The 15,457-nt window shown below is 38.0% G+C and overlaps 1 protein-coding gene across 1 annotated transcript in view; it reads left to right on the top strand.

The window, feature by feature from the left end:
- Positions 1-15,457, top strand: part of OCA2 (OCA2 melanosomal transmembrane protein) — a 278,263-nt gene that overhangs the window by 211,521 nt on the left and 51,285 nt on the right. The gene's annotated exons all lie outside the window — the stretch shown is intronic.

The raw sequence follows: 15,457 nt of genomic DNA, 5'->3' as shown, positions 1-15,457 counted from the left end.
TGAGGAGGAGCTAAAAAGCCTTTTGATGAAAGTGAAAGAAGAGAGCGAAAAAGTTGGCCTACAGCTCAACATTCAGAAAACGAAGATCATGGCATCTGGTCCCATCACTTCATGGGAAATAGATGGGGAAACAGTGGAAACAGTGTCAGACTTTCTTTTCTTGGGCTCCAGAATCACTGCAGATGCTGACTGCAGCCATGAAATTAAATGACGCTTACTCCTTGAAAGAAAAGTTATGACCTATCTAAACAGCATATTCAAAAGCAGAGACATTACTTTTCCGACTAAGGTCCGTCTAGTCAAGGCTATGGTTTTTCCTGTGGTCATGTATGGATGTGAGAGTTGGACTGTGAAGAAGGCTGAGCACCAAAGAATTGATGCTTTTGAACTGTGGTGTTGGAGAAGACTCTTGAGAGTCCCTTGGACTGCAAGGACATCCAACCGGTCCATTCTGAAGGAGATTAACCCTGGGATTTCTTTGGAAGGAATGATGCTATAGCTGAAACTACAGTACTTTGGCCACCTCATGTGAAGAGTTGACTCATTGGAAAAGACTCTGATGCTGGGAGGGATTGGGGGCAGGAGGAGAAGGGGACGACAGAGGATGAGATGGCTGGATGGCATCACGGACTCGATGGACGTGAATCTGAGTGAACTCCGGGAGATGGTGATGAACAGGGAGGCCTGGCGTGCTGCGATTCATGGGGTCGCAAAGAGTCAGACACGACTGAGTGACTGAACTGAACTGAACTAAATATTTTTTTAAAATCCCCCCTGTGTTCATTCATTCTTCTCATTTTTTTTTTATCATCTTTGTGGTCATTACCTTGAACTCTTTATTTTCTATGTTTTCCATTTCACTGCAGTATAATTGACATGTAACATTAGTTTCAAGTGTACAGTATACTGATTTGATATTTGTATGTATTGTGGGAGTTGGACTATAAAGAAAGCTGAGTGTTGAAGAATTGATGCTTTTGAACTGTGGTGTTGAAGAAGACTCTTGGAGAGTTCCTTGAATTGCAAGGAGATCTAAGCAGTCAATCCTAAAGGAAATCAGTCCTGAATATTCATTGGAAGGACTGATGTTGAAGCTGAAACTCCAGTACTTTGGCCACCTGATGTGAAGAACTGACTCGCTGGAAAATACCCTGATGATGGGAAAGATTGAAGGCAGGAGGAGAGGGGGACAACAGAGGATGAGATGCTTGGATGGCATCACTGACTCAATGGACATGAGTTTGAGTAATCTCCAGGAGTTGGTGATGGACAGGGAGGCCTGGCATGCTGCAGTCCATGGCGTCGCAAAGAGTTGGGCATGACTGAGCGACTGAAATGAACTGAACTGAACTGTGAAATCATCACCCACTGTTCTTTTAACTGTTCTCCATAGTTCCACCATTTCCAGAATAATATAATTTGAATCATACCATATATAGCTTTTCAGTTTGGCTTCTTTCACTTCATAATATGCATTTAAAATTTCTTCCAGAGCATAAAGAATCCACCTGCCAATGTAAGAGCTGCAGGTTTGATTCCTGGGTTGAGAATATCCCCTGGAAGAGGAAATGGCAACCCACTCCAGTATGCTTGCCTGAAAAATCCCATGACAGAGGAGACTGCCAGGCTATAGTCCCTGGGGTCACAAAGAGTCAGACATGATTTGAGTGACTATTCACACATGCACGCATGCATGCTTGCCATGGCTCTTCATGCTTGATTTCTTTTCAACACTGAATAATATTCTATTGCCTGAATGTACTGCAGTTGACTTATCTATTTATTGAAGGATATCTTGATTGTTTCCAAGTTTGGGTAGTTATGAACAAAATGCTATATGCATCCATGTGCTGAGTTTTTTTGATGGACATTATTTTTCAGATCCTCTGAATAAGTACTAAGGAGTGTGATTACTGAATCATATGGTAAGAGTATGTTTAGTTATGTAAGGATTTGCCAAACTGTCTTTCAAAGTGTGGCATGTTGAATTCTCATCAGTAATGTATAAGAATTACTATTACTCCACATGCTAGCAGCACTTGGTATTGGTGTTTTAGATTTTGGACATTCTAATAGGTATGTAGTGGTGTCTCTGTTATTTTAATTTTAATTTCACTGTTGTCATATGATGTGGCACATATTTTTATGTTTGTTTGCCATCTGTATATCTTCTTTGATGAGGTATCTGTTAATAACTTTGGCCTATTTTCCAATCAGGTTGTTTGTATTCTTCAAAAAACAAAAACAAAAACAAAAACAAAAACCACTAAACCGAGTAGGGTTGATTTACAATTTTGAGTTAGTTCCTTCTATATAGCAAAATGAATCAGTTATAAGTATACATATATACACTTGTTTTTAGATACCGTTTCAATATAGGTCATTACAGATTATTTAGTAGAGTTGCCTGTGCTATCCAGTAGGTTCTTATTAGTTACCTATTTAATATATTTAGCTCTCTATTGAGTAGATTGCTTGCTGCTACTGCTGCTGCTAAGTCGCATCAGTCGTGTCCAAATCTGTGCTACCCCATAGACAGCAGCCCACCAGGTTCCCCCGTCTCCGGGATTCTCCAGGCAAGAGTACTGGAGTGGATTGCCATTTCCTTTTCCAATGCATGAAAGTGAAAAGTGAAAGTGAAGTCGCTCAGTTGTGTCCAACTCTTAGCAACCCCAGGGACTGCAGCCTACCAGGCTCCTCCGTCCATGGGATTTTCCAGGCAAGAGTACTGGAGTGGGTCGCCAGGATGTCCCTTTAATTCTTCTAAGGTTTTCTCTTGTTCCTTTATTCTGTTTAGATGGGAATGTATTTTTCTGTCTTTTCACTTTGCCTAATTCTTTCTATTTCTATATATTAAGTAGGTCAGGTACATTTCCGGATCTTGGTGGAATGCCTTGTGTAAGAGACATGCTACAGGGCCCAGCAGCAGGGGGCCTGAGCTATATGCTCTAGGGTCCCTCAGTATAGGGTGTGTTGGCCCTTCTGTTTTGATGAGACCAACTTCTGTGGGAATGCTGGTAGGTGGGCCTGGCCCCTGGCCTGGCTGGGTACCAGGTCTTGCCTTATGTGGTGGTTGCTGACCTACTGATGGGTCAGTCTGGGTCTGAGGATCCCCTGAGCTAGTTCTGGTGCATTGGTGAGTGAGTAGGGCCATGTCCTGGTACAGCTAACTGCAGGGCTGGTGGGGCCTGTGTTTGGTGTCTGCCTGCTAGTAGGTGGGTAAGCCCCCAGCACTAATAGGCTAGAAAGATGATTCAAAAATGGTAGTTGTGAGCACCAGTATCCTCATGGTAGAATAAACTTCCAAGAATGACTCCTACCAGCATCTGTGTCCTGAGGGGGAGTCTAAGTTGTCTCCTACAATGGAAAAGCTCTCTAATGTCAGCAAATGGGTCTGACTCAGGCTCTTTTCAAATGATTCCTTCTTCACTGGGACTCAGAGCATGTGAGATTTTGTGTGCACTTTTTAAGATTGGAATCTCTCTTTCCTATAGCCCTTTGGCTCTGCTGCATGCAAGCCCCACTGGACTTCAATGCCAGATGTTTGGGGAGATAGTCTTTCTGGAGCAGTATCCTGAATGGGGGAGCCCAATGTGAGGCTTGGACTCCTCACTTCTTGGGGATTACTTGGAGGATAATCACTTCTGGATTCATGATTATCCTCCCATTTGTGAGTTGCCATACTGGGGTGTGTGTTTTACTGTGACTGTACTACTGTACTGTGCTGTGACTGTACCACTCTTACCCATCTTGCAGTTCCTTTCTATCTTCAGTTGCTGAAAATATTTTCTGTTAGTTGTCAGGTTGTTCTCATAGATAGTTGCTCTGTGAATAGTTGTAATTATGGTGTGCCCATGGGAAGAGGTGATCTCAGAGTCTCCCTACTCCACCATCTTAGCCATATCCCATTTATGAACAACTAATTTTAAACAAAAGTGCCAAAGAGTTCAATATGGAAAGGAACATCTTTTCAACAAATGTTGCTGAATCAACTGGATATATGTATGAAAAATGAAAAGAGTGCTACAATTAATTTTACCATTTTGTAGTTTCACTCCTATATCTGCTTAGCAGTCTCTTTAGAGATGCTGTTTTCATTGCTAAATTGGTAACTTGTGACTTCTATTCTTTCTGTCCTCCTCTTTCTTCTTTTCTATCTATTAGTCTCCATTAGCATGCACACTTTGTTAGTCTTTTCTCTCAATTGAATATTTTTTTCTATTTTATCATTTTCTTCTTCCTTTGGGTTAATTTGTTGTTATTTTTTACCTTCTGAAAATGAATGCTTAGCTTTCTTTTCATGCTTTATATTTTCAAATATGATATTTAATGTCATAAATTTAATTTGCATAGATTTAACTACATTCTTCCAAGTTATTATATGTATTCTGATTGTTTTATTCATTCAAAGCTTATTTTTAATTTTTATTTTGATTTCTTAAGCCATGCTCTTTTTTTCTTAATTAGCCAATTAGCCTAGTTAATTGTGGATATGTCTTATTGTCCTTGCAGTTCTATGGATGATTTATATTTTTTGAGGCTGTGTTACTAAGCATATAGAAATTTAGAATTATTAACTGTTCATGAGGGGTAGAAAGTTAGAAACTTTCATTTTTTTCCTATCCTTTAACTTTCAAATTTTCTTACCTTATATTTTAAATATATCTTTGGAAGACAGCATGTATTTGGGTATAAAACATATTTTTAGTACAGTCTGACAATATTTAGCTTTTTAATAATATATTTATTCCATTACTCTTAATGAGTATATTAATACATTTGAGTTTAAATCTCCTATCTTTTATTAGTCTGACCTTGTATACTTTTATTTTCAATTTTTTTTTCTTCTTTATCTGAGTTGATTAAGGATTATATAGAATTTGATTTCCCATTTTTTGGCAGTTAATATTCTCTTTTAGTGGTTTGCTAAAGAAATGACAACTTACATTCTTAACTCATCAAAAGGCAAATATTAGCTGTTACTTTTACACTTTTCAACTCAAGTTTCTTTAAACAGAATTACTCTACTATATCTGGTATCTATAGATTCTCCTTCTTGCATATTTGTGTTATACTTAAATCTGTTTTGGTTATTTATCCTCTCATTCATGTTACTTGACTACTTGTACTCTTGACTACTTGATCTTAATCTGTGGAACTCCTGAGAGGCTACATTTGGGGGTGTTCTCTTGCAGGAACTGCTTGTGTTTGCCTCTACTGGATGCCAGGGGATAATTTTCAGCTTGTTTCAAGGCTCTCAGTTCAGGGTGAGAATCATTGGCTTCAACCTACCACATTGCTGCTGCTCACACTTCAGTACAGTGGTTTTAGTGCCTGGTTGGCATCTGTGCTAAGTCGCTTCAGTTGTATCCGACTCTTGGTGACCCTATGAGCTGTAGCCCACCAGGGCCCTCTGTCCAAGGGATTCTCAACCAAGAATACTAGAGTGGGTTGTCATGCCTTCTTCGAGGGGATCTTATTGACCCAGGGATCAAACTTGCAGCTCTTTACATCTACTGCATGGGCAGATGGGTTCTTTACCACTAGTGCCACCTGGAAAACCCTGATTGGCATCCAGCTCAAGGCACTTTCATCCTTCCTTGCCATTCAAATCTGCAGCTCCCAGCCAGCTGCACTAAACATTTTATTGGGAAAGGAGATTCTTTGGAAAACATTACATTGTCTTGCTAATCCAATAAAGACTTTAAAGTGTACTTTATCCAATATCTATTTATTTGACTGCAGAAGGGAGCTTAAGACCTCTTAGTCCCCCATTTGGAAGGAATTAGTGGTACTGACTTGTTGTTATTTGTCTAATTTCAGTGGGGCAGTGATATCAGATTATTACTGAACCAGTTTTTTTTTGCAACCTGTCACTGAAATAGAAGGATAATAATGTTTCATATTGTGAGGGATTTGCATCATATTACACAATCATCTTTTCACTATATAAATTGATGGAGGAGACAAGTGATGTATATAGTCTTCAACTATACATAAACTTTAGTTTGCTGAAGTGTAAAATATATATTATATATTTGTAACTTTAGACTTGATAGAATTAATTATTACAGTTATTTCATTCATTATTTTATAAAGGAATTACTTATTGGCTCTTTGTATTCTCATATTTTGACTTTATTTTCTCAATTAGGTCAGTTAGTCATAAGTGAATTATTACATGCCATGTTCAGGTGTTCTGAAGATTTTCCTTTATTTTGTCTGACACTGTTGCCACAGACCATTGTGGGGTAATTATATGACAATAAATCTATAAATAGATAGTTGTCTTTAGGCATACATTAAGGTGTACACCAAATACAGTATGTATGTATGTGTATGTATATATAGCATGTCAATTTCATATCTAGCAAAAGTTTTAATCTGGCTTAGGCCTTTAAATTTTCTTTCAATCAATAGCATATAAAAATAATTTTTCCATTACATTCAGTTTTTTTTCCAAATTAAAAATTTTGTTTATTTTAGTATAAGTTGTATTGCTATAAATCAATGATTATTAACAAGGGGCAATTTTTTCCTTTAATTTCTTTTCTTCCTTTTATAAAAATTTTATTTTACTTTACAATACTGTATTGGTTTTGCCATACATCAACATGAATTTGTCACGGGTGTACATGAGTTCCCAATCCTGGACCCCCCTCCCACCTCCTCCCTCTCTGGGTCATCCCAGTGCACCAGCCAACAAGGGGCAATTTTGTAGTGACATTTTTGGCGCTGTCTGGAGATGTTTTAGTTGCCATACTGGGTCAGAGAAGGTACAACAGGCATCAACTGGGTAGAGACCAGGAATGCTGTTAAACATTCATCAATGAACAGGACAGGTCCTGAAACAAAGAATGATTTTGTTCCTAATATCTCTTTAGGCTGATATCAAGAAACCATGCTCTAAATAAGCTTATATTTATGATTTAGTTGATATAGGAATCTTGATTGATCACTGTGATTGAAAGCCCAATATTTTTGCTCCACAGTTTTTGTATGAAGCCTAACGAAGAGCTGTACATATGGATGGGAAAGTTATAAACTTATAGTCAAGCTGATAATTTAAGTATTTTAAATTATGCAGCATGATGACATCACAGTGAAAAGCCCACATTTGAGAGGTGCTAGGTAGATATGTCACCCCTGTGTCTGGTTCCCTATTGGTGTTTCCTGTCCAGGATCTGTCATGGACAGCAGAGGATCCCATCTTTCATTGAGACAAAACAGATAGACTGAGCAGAATGGCTCCTGCACTTATATCTCTTTCATCCAATTCTTTTTCCTACCTTTTCCTGTAAACAATTTTCAGAATCTGTCTAGTACTATGAAAAGAGTCACATGCTTCACTTAAATAGACTTTTCTTTAAGTTATAAAAACCGTGAATTTTCTTTTTCATTTTCTAAAACTCTGTGAGCCTTAAACTTTAAAAAGAAATTTGAAATGCAACTTACTAGAAAGACATTCTATATGGAGAGATATTTCATTATATACAGGTGAACAGTACTCCCAGAGAGCAATCTTTTTTAAAACCTTTTTATATATTTTTTTAATGATTGTGTTGTTTTTAGGAATTAATATCTGTTGAGCTGAATATATCAATACATTTATCTGACCTACATTGTTTTTTTTTTTTATTTTTTTACATCTCTGTTTTTTAAAATTGGAGGATAATAGCTTTACATTATTGTGTTGGATTCTGCCATCAGCAATTCAAATCAACCATTATATGTATCTCCCCTCACTCTTTAGCTTCCTTCCCAACATGCCCCCATCCAATTTATCTAGTCTGTCACAGAGAGCCTGGCTGAGCTCTGTGTTACATAGCAACTTCCCAGTAGCTATCTATTTTTACACATGGTAGTGTATGTATATCAATGCTAATTTCTCAATTCTTTCCACCCTCTCTTTCTCCTGTTGTGTCTGCAAGTCTGTTCTCCATGTCTGTCTCTATTCCTGCCCTAAAATAGATTCATCACTACCATTTTTCTAGATTCCATATATATTTAATATACAATATTTGTGTTTCTCTTTCTGACTTACTTTATTCTCTATAACTGGTTCTACATTCATCCACCTCAGTTCAACTGATTAGCATTCCTTCCTTTTCATGGTTAGGTAATATTCCATTCTATTCCAACACAATTTCTTTATCCACTTATCTGTCAATGGACATCTAGGTTGCTCACATGTCCTGGATACTGTAAATAGTGCTGCAACGAACACTGGGGTACATATGTCTTTTTGAATTCTGATTTTCTCAGGGTATATGCCCATTAGTGTAATTACTGCATTATATGTGATTCCTTGGTGGCTCATACCCTCCTGGCTCAGATGGTAAAGAGTCTGCCTACAATGTGGGAGACCCGAGTTAAATCTCTGGATTGAGAGGATCCCTTGGAGAAGGAAATGACAGCCCACTCCAATGTTCTTGCCTGGAAAATCCCATGAATAGAGGAGGCTGGTGGGTTACAGTCCATAATGTTGCAAAGAATTGGACACGACTGAGTGACTTCACTTTCATGGTAGTTTTTTTTTTCCTGGTTCTTTAAGTAATATCTATTCTTTTCTCCATTGTGGCAACATCACTTCCCACCAACAGTGCATAGAGTTCCCTTTTCTCCACAACCCCTCCAGTATTTGTTCATAGATTTTTTAATGATGATCATTCTGACTGGTATAAGGTGATACCTCATTGTAGTTTTGATTTGCATATCTCTAATAATGAACAAAACATCTTTTCAGGTGTTTGTTGGCCATACATATGTCTTCATTGGAGAAAAGTTCTGCCCTTTTTTTTTTTAGGTTTTGTATGTTCTGCCCATTTTTCATTGAGTTGTTTGTTTATCTGCATAAGCCACTTGTGTATTTTGGAGATTAATACTTTGTGAGTTGTTTTATTTGAAAATATTTTCTCAAACTCTCAGTGTTGTCTTTTCAGTTTTTTATATATTTTTTGCTGTGAAAAATCTTTGGGCCTAATTTGTTTATTTTTGCTTTTATTTCCATTACTCCAGGAGGTAGGTCAAATAGGATAATGCTGCAATTAATGTCAAAGAGTGTTCTGCCTATGTTTTCCAGTAAGAGTTTTAGTTTTATAGTTTCTGGCCTTACATTTAAGTCTTTAATACATTTTGAGTTTCTTTTTTAATATGGTGTTAGGAAGTATTCTAATTTCATTCTTTTACCAGTAGCTGTTCAGTTTTTTTTTTTAATTTTTATTTTTACTATATTTTACTTTACAATACTGTATTGGTTTTGCCATACATTGACAAAAATGCGCCATGGGTGTACAAGTTCCCAATCCTGTACCCCCCTCCCACATCCCACCCTATATCATCTCTCTGGATCATCCCCGTGCACCAGCCCCAAGCATCCTGTATCCTATATCGAACATAGACTGGCGATTCGTTTCTTACATGATAGTATACATGTTTCAATGCCATTCTCCCTAATCATCCCACCCTCTCCCTCTCCCTCAGAGTCCAAAAGTCCGTTTTATACATCTGTGTCTCTTTTTCTGTCTCGCATACGGGGTTATCCTTACCATCTTTCTAAATTCCATATATATGTGTTAGTATACTGTATTGGTGTTTTTCTTTCTGGCTTACTTCACTCTGTATAATCGGCTCCAGTTTCATCCATCTCATTAGAACTGATTCAAATGTATTTTTTTAATGGCTGAGTAATACTCCATTGTGTATATGTACCACAGCTTTCTTATCCATTCATCTGCTGATGGACATCTAATTTGTTTCCATGTCCTGGCTATTATAAACAGTGCTGCAATGAACATGTGTCTCATTCAATTCTGGTTTCGTCGGTGTGTATGCCCAGCAATGGGACTGCTGGGTCATTACCAGTACCATTTATTGAAGAGGATGTCTTTACTCCATTGTATATAGTTGCTTGTAGTAGTCTCTTATGATCCTTTTCATTTCTGAATTATCTGTTGTAACCTCTCCATTTTTACTTCTAATTTTATTGATTTGTGTTGTCCTTTTTTTTCTTGATGATTCTGACTAATGGTTTGTCAATTTTATCTTCTCAAAGAACTAGGCTTTAGCTTTATTGATCTTTGTTATTTTTTCTTCATTTGTTTTTCATTTATTTCACATGCTATTCATATATTTCATTTATTTTTGCTCTGATCTTTGATTTCTTTCCTTCCACTAACTTTGGATTTTGTTTTTGTTCTTTTTCTAGTTGCTTTAAGTGTAAGGTTGTTTATTTGATTTTTTCTTGTTCCTTGAGTCAGGTTTGTATCAGTGTGAACTTCCCTCTTAGCACTGCTTTTGCTTCATCCCATAAGTTATAGATTGTCATGTTTTCCTTGTCATTTGTCTATAGATTATTGTTTTACTTTCCTGTTTGATTTTTTCAGTGACCTCTTGGTTAGTTAGGAGTGTATTGGGTAGCCTTCATGTGTTTGTGTTCCTGTTAATTGATATTTAATCTCATAGTGTTGTGGTCATAAAAACGCTTGATATTTCATATATTTCTGCTCTGATCTTTGATTTCTTTCCTTCCACTAACTTTTAGGTTTGTTGTTGTTGTTGCTCTTCTTCTTTTTTTAGTTGCTTTAGGTGTAAGGTTATTTATTTGATCTTTTCTTGTTCCTTGAGTTAGGTTTGTATTGCTATGAACTTACCTCTTAGCACTGCTTTTGTTTTATCCCATAAGTTATAGATTGTCACGTTTTCCTTGTCATTTGTTTCTAGATATTGTTTTATTTTCTGTTTGATTTCTTCAGTGACCTCTTGGTTAGTTAGGAGTGTATTGAGTAGCCTTCATGTGTTTGTCTTCCTGTTAACTGATACTTAATGTTACAGTTTTGTGGTCAGAAAAAAATGGTGATATGACTTCAATTTTCTTAAATTTATGAAGAGTTGATTTGTGACCCAAGATGTGATCTATCCTGGAGAATCTTCCATGTGCACTTGAGAAAAAAGTGTATTCTTCTTCTTTTGATGGAATGTCCTGAAAATATCAATAGGTTGATCTGGTCTAATGGGTCATTTAAGGCTTGCATTTCCTTATTAATTTTTCCTCTGGATGATCTGACCATTAATGTGAGTGGAGTGTTGAATTCCGCTACTATTACTGTGGTACTGTTGATTTCCCTTTTCATAACTGTTAGCATTTGCCTTATGTATTGAGATGCTTCTATGTTGGGTGCACATATATTTATAATTGCTATATCTTCTTCTTGGATTGAATCCTTGATCATTATGTAGCGTTCTTTGTTTCTTGTAATAATCTTTATTTTAATGTTTATTTTATCTGATATGAGTTATAGTACTCCAATTGTCTTTTGACTCCCATTTGTATGGGATATCTTTTTCCAGGCTCACTTTCAGTCTGTATGTGTCCCCAGACTGAAGCTAATTTCTTGTAGACAGCATATAGCTAGATCTTGCTTTTTGCAACCATTCAGCCAGTCTATATCTTTTTGTTGGAGCATTTAATCCATTAACATTTAAGGTAACTATTAATATGTCCAATCTTATTACCATTTATTTTATTGTTTTGGGTTTGCTTTTGTAGGTCTTTTTCTTCTCTTGTGTTCTCTGCCTAAAGAAGTTCCTTTAGCAATTGTTGTAAAGCTGGTTTGGTGGTGCTGAATTTTCTTAACTTTTGCTAATGTGTACAGCTTTTGATTTTTCCATTGAATCTGAACAAGATCCTTGCTTTGTAGTGTAATCTAAGTTGTAGTTTTTTTTTTTTTCCATTCATCACTTTAAGTATATCCTGTCACTTCCTTCTGGCCTACAAATTTTCACTGAAAGATCAGGTGTTAACCTTATGGGAATTCCTTTGTATGTTGTTGCTTTTCCCTTGCTGCTTTTGATATTCTTGTGTGTTTGTGCTTAATTTTTGTTTGTGCTATATGTGCCTTGGTGTGTTTCTCTTTGAGTTTGCCTGTATGGGACTCTTTTTGGATTACTGGACTTGGGTGGCTATTTCCTTTCCCATGTTAGAGAAGTTCTTGACTATCGTCTCCTCAAATATTTTCTTATGCCCTTTATTTTTCTCTTCTTTCTCTGGGACTCCTGTAATTCAAATATTGGTGCACTTAAAGTTGTTCAGTGCTTTCTGAGACTGTTGTCATTTCTTCTCATCCTTTCTTTTTCGTTTTTATTCTACTCTGCTTCAGTTATTTCTACCATTCTATCTTCCAGCTCACTTATCTGTTCTTCTGCTTCAGTTATTCTGCTATTAGTTTTCTCTAGCATATTTTTTATTTCACTTATTGTATTGTTCATTGCTGACTGTTCATTATTTCTAGGTCCTTGTTAAACATTTCCTGGATCTTTTCAATCCATGCATCAATTCCATGTATCTGTGCCTCCATTCTGAGATTTTGGATCATTTTTACTATCATTACTCTGAATTGTTTTTCAGGTAGACTGCCTTTTTCTCTTCATTTGTTTGGTCTTGTGGATTTTTAATTTGCTCCTTCATCTGCTGCAAGTTCTCTATCTTCTCATTTTGTTTAACTTACTCTGTTTGGGGTCTCCTTTCCACAGGATGTAGGATTGTAGTTTCTCTTGCTTGTGGCATCTTCCGTCAGTGGGTGGGGTTGGATCAGTGCCTTGAATAGATTCCTGGTGGGTGAAACTGGTGCCTATGTTCTGATTGGTGAAACTGGATCCGGTCCCTCTGATGGGCAGTGGTGCATCCAGTGGTTTTCTTTTCTTTTTTTTTCTTCTGTAGGGGAAGGGGTGTCTGTGAGCCTAGTATAGCTTCAGGCTATACTGTTTGCTAATGGGTGGGGTTGTGTTCCTTTTTTCTAGTTGTTTGGCATGAGGTGTCCAGCACTGGAACTTTCTGGCTGTTGGGTGTAGCCAGGTCTTATTGTTGGGATGAGGCCTTTGGAAGAACTTTCTCTAGTTAATATTCCATGGGGTCAGGAGTTCTCTTGTGGTCCAACATCCTGGATTTGGGTCTCTCACCTCAAAAGTTCAGGTCCAATCCATTGCTGGAGCACCAAGGCTCCACGAACTCCTTGGCACAGAAGATAAAGAAAAAGAAAAAAAATCAATCAAAAAAGAAAATAACAGGTAGACAGAACCACAAGAAATAGAGTAAAAGCAAAACTAAACAAAAACACACAAAGAAATGCACACTCAAACTCACAAAAAGAAGAGCAAAGAAAATAAAGGAAACAAAAAAGAAGAGAGCTATTGAACCAATAAAGAAACCCATAAATGTAAAACACTGGAAGATAAATTAGCAAAAACACAGCACCAAGATGAAATCAAATGTGGAAAGTAAACTTAAAAAAAGGCAAATAAAGCATAAAACATATACACCATAAAGCAAAAGCAAAAAAAAAAAAAAACAGAGGATAAAACAAAAGAAAAATACAACAAGGAAGTTAAGTAAGAATAGTGAAAGTGAAGTTGCTCAGTCATGTCCGACTCTTTGCGACCCCGTGGACTGTAGCCCACCAGGCTCCTCCGTCCATGGGATTCTCCAGGCAAGAATATTGGAGTGAGTTGCCATTTCCTTCTCCAGGGGATCTTCCTCCCGCATTGCAGGCAGAGGCTTTAACCTCTGAGCCACCAGGGAAGCCCAAAGTAAAAATAGAGAAATATAAAATATAGTTAAAAATAAGATTAAAAACAAAGTAAAACAAAGGAAAAAATAAAAACAAAAAAGATGTAATAAATGAAAAAGTACAGTAGAAATAGGGGAAAAATAAAATTAATTTATTTAAAAATAATGTGCAAGAAAAGAAAAAATAAAAAGTAAAAAGTAAAAAATATTAATTAAAATATCAACAATAAAAAACAAAAATGAAAAACATTAAATATATACATAGAGAGAGAAATAGTGGTAGTAAGAAGACAGTTTTCCTGTGGCCTCAGCTGTCAGTTTCCTTGTCCCCACAATGAGCTCCAGCCAATCTACCTTCTCAGGATGTCCTCCAATGTTTCTAGGAATGTCTCTAGACCTGCTGTGGGCACTGTGGGGCCAGCTCAGATTCTGATTTGGCCTTATTCTACCTTGTACTTGCTTCCAAAGTCCACAGTTGCCCCTGAATTCCACAGCTTCAAATATGGGAACACTCATTGTCTATTGAGATATTCCACAAGTGCAGAGTTTACCAAGACAGTTGCAAGGATTTACTCCACTACTCTTGTCACTGCACGAGCAAATCCCCTTCATTTTGTTTGGTCACAGAGCTCCTGGTGCTCAGCTTTGCTTTTGTCCCAGTTTTGTTTGTCCTACTGTTTGTAGGCCGCCCTCCATTGTCTCTTCCCTGTCCAGACCAAAGGGGGCAAAAGCAGTGGCTGAGGCCGATTAGGGCTCACTTGCTCACTCAGGCCAGGGAGAGGGAGGGAAACTGCAGACACAACTGGGAAGTGTTGGTAGTGCCTGTGGCGGCAGAGGTCTGTAGGAAGTTGCTACAGCCTGAGGCAAACTGCATTCTCCCAGAGGAGTTGGCTCCAGGTCATGGGTCCCTTGGCAGTGCCAAGCTGCACAGGCTCCCTGGAAAGTGTGGGCAGTGACCTGTGCTTGCTCACAGCTCAGTGGCAATGGCAGTGGCTGAAACACTCACCTCTAGGGTCAGAGATAACTGCCTCTGGCACTTGCGGAGGTGTGGTCCTGTCATCTGTGACCTCGTGAAGTTTGAGGGTCCCCGAGATAATGATCTCTTGCTTTTGTGGCAGGCCCAGGCTTTTTCCTTGACTCCCTCAGCTCTGTAGTACTAGCTCCCTCAGACTGTCTTCGTGGCAGGCAACCCCAGTTCTCTCCCTGGGATCTGACCTCTGAAACCTGAGCCCCGGCACCAAGACTCCACCTGCCCTGTGTGCATGCCAACATCTCAAACTAGTGGGAACTGGCCAGCACTGACCTCTTTGCAGAGTTCTCTCCCTTTTCCTCTGCACACCTGTTGCTGTGCTCATCTCTGAGGCTCCAAATCTCTCCTATGTGCCTGCCCATGAGGGTTTCCAAGTGTGCAGAAACTTTTCCTCCTTCATAGTTCCCTCCCAGAGGCACAGGTCCCATCTGGATTCCTTTGTCTCTTTTCTTATTTCTTTTGCCCTACCTGTTTTGTGGAGATAAGCTGTCCTTGTTGAAAGTCCAACGTCTTCTGCCAGCTATCAGTTGGTGTTCTGTAAGAGGTGTTCCACATGCAGATGTGTTTTTGACGTATTTGTGGGAAGTAAGGTGATATTCATGTCTTACTACTCTGTTATCTTGAAGGTCTTCCCCACGGTGATCTTACAAAGAAATGGCCTTCTATCGAAATTTAAATTTAACATGGACATTAATACAAATTAATGTTTGTATTTATGCGAACTGGCAGAAGTTCCTGCCAGTGCTACTCTGCTCTCATCTTGAAGAATCTTCAGTATCCATATGAGAGTAACTTATTTAGACTGTGCGTTTGATCTTTTATAAGCAATGAGCGCCCATGTTCACTTACTTTCATTTTAAAGA

This window comes from Budorcas taxicolor, chromosome 2 (assembly GCF_023091745.1).
Source record: "Budorcas taxicolor isolate Tak-1 chromosome 2, Takin1.1, whole genome shotgun sequence".
Taxonomy (NCBI): domain Eukaryota; kingdom Metazoa; phylum Chordata; class Mammalia; order Artiodactyla; family Bovidae; genus Budorcas; species Budorcas taxicolor.
The sequence above is the reverse complement of the archived record's forward strand: the minus strand, read 5'-3'. Positions and strand labels throughout refer to the sequence as shown.